General features: G+C 32.2%; 1 protein-coding gene across 1 annotated transcript in view; it reads right to left on the reverse strand.

Moving 5' to 3' along the window:
- LOC128249623 (uncharacterized) overlaps positions 1 to 736 on the reverse strand; it is a 27,247-nt gene extending 26,511 nt beyond the window's left edge. Inside the window, exon 1 of the mRNA XM_052973721.1 lies at positions 594 to 736. The gene's annotated coding sequence lies outside the window, so the exon portion shown is untranslated. The remainder of the gene's footprint in view (positions 1 to 593) is intronic.
- Between the last annotated feature and the right edge of the window lie 637 nt (positions 737 to 1,373).

A 1,373-nucleotide genomic window follows, 5' to 3' on the forward strand; every position in this document is an offset into this window, starting at 1 on the left:
ATATATATATATATATATATAAATGTATAACTTATTAATTTCAAATTAAAAGGTTAATTCTGTTAAAATATCCCAGCTCACAAAATGCCAGAATTTTGAACAGAACCCAAGGGTTCTTCAGAACTCCATTTGGAAAATTCTAATCTAAGTGATGTTTCAAAAACAGGTTCTTTTCTCCAGAATGTGTTAAGTGGAATATAAGAAAAAAAATTTTTTTGAGTTCAAAAGAGAACATAGAACTCTCAATTGCAACAACATTATTCATCAACAATTCTTCGTAAGACTTGTTCCGAACATTCTACAAGTAAAGATTCAGATATTTTGAAGTTTGAAGTTTGAAGTCATAAAGTGAAAGTTGGAGGAAAAGCTTGATCAAAAATTTTTTAAAATTTCCTGGTGCTTTTTAGAGCAGTAATCATAGGGTTGAAAGGAATAAAGGCTAAAGATGTCGAGAAGTGGGAAGACTAGCATTAAAACAATATTTATTCAACAACTGAACATAATCAGCAAGACTTATAATTAAACCTGGAAAATAAGAAGACAAACTATCCATAGTAAATTGAGGAGCAATGTCAACAGTAGCTATTCCTTACCTTGTGGATCTGCACGACTGGAACAATTTTTTTAAGTGATCAAAATATCTTCCTCATTTGCTATATATATTGCTTCAAAATAAATATATGTGATTTCGCAGATAAGTGATTGCCCATGTACAAACACTAACAAATACTTGGAAATGACAGGAAGCATAAATTGAAGCTATTATTTAAAATACATATGCAATATTGATACATACATAGATACGTACATCATTTCATTGCATAACTATATGTAAATACATGGGTTAATATATGCGTGCCTATGTGTATGAGCATGTGCATTAGCGTGTATGTGTGCATGTTAGTATAGAAACATACATATACATACATATATTATATTTATACACACACACATACACTCATGCATATGTAAATCTAGAGAGTGAGAGAAAGAGAGATAGTGATAGATGAATAGATATAAATGTATATATAAAAAAAGTATAAGAAAGTTTAAACATAAATAAATGAAAATACAAACATGATGGGTACATATTTGAAACACTCATGTATTTTTATGACTACAAAGGATTATGAGGAAAACATGCCCATAAGCTTACATACATAAGCATATAAGCCAATAAACAGACTTGGCGCAAAAGCAAACCCACACAAAAATACATCATCCCTGTCAGTGTCGCCCCCTCCAACATCACCATTGCCACCGCTAAAAATCATCATCACCATCATCACCATTATCATCACCATGCCTCTACCGCCACTACCACCACCACCACCACCACCACCACCACCACCACCACCATCATCGAAATCGTT

This window comes from Octopus bimaculoides, chromosome 16 (assembly GCF_001194135.2).
Source record: "Octopus bimaculoides isolate UCB-OBI-ISO-001 chromosome 16, ASM119413v2, whole genome shotgun sequence".
In the NCBI taxonomy this organism is placed as follows: Eukaryota; Metazoa; Mollusca; class Cephalopoda; order Octopoda; family Octopodidae; genus Octopus; species Octopus bimaculoides.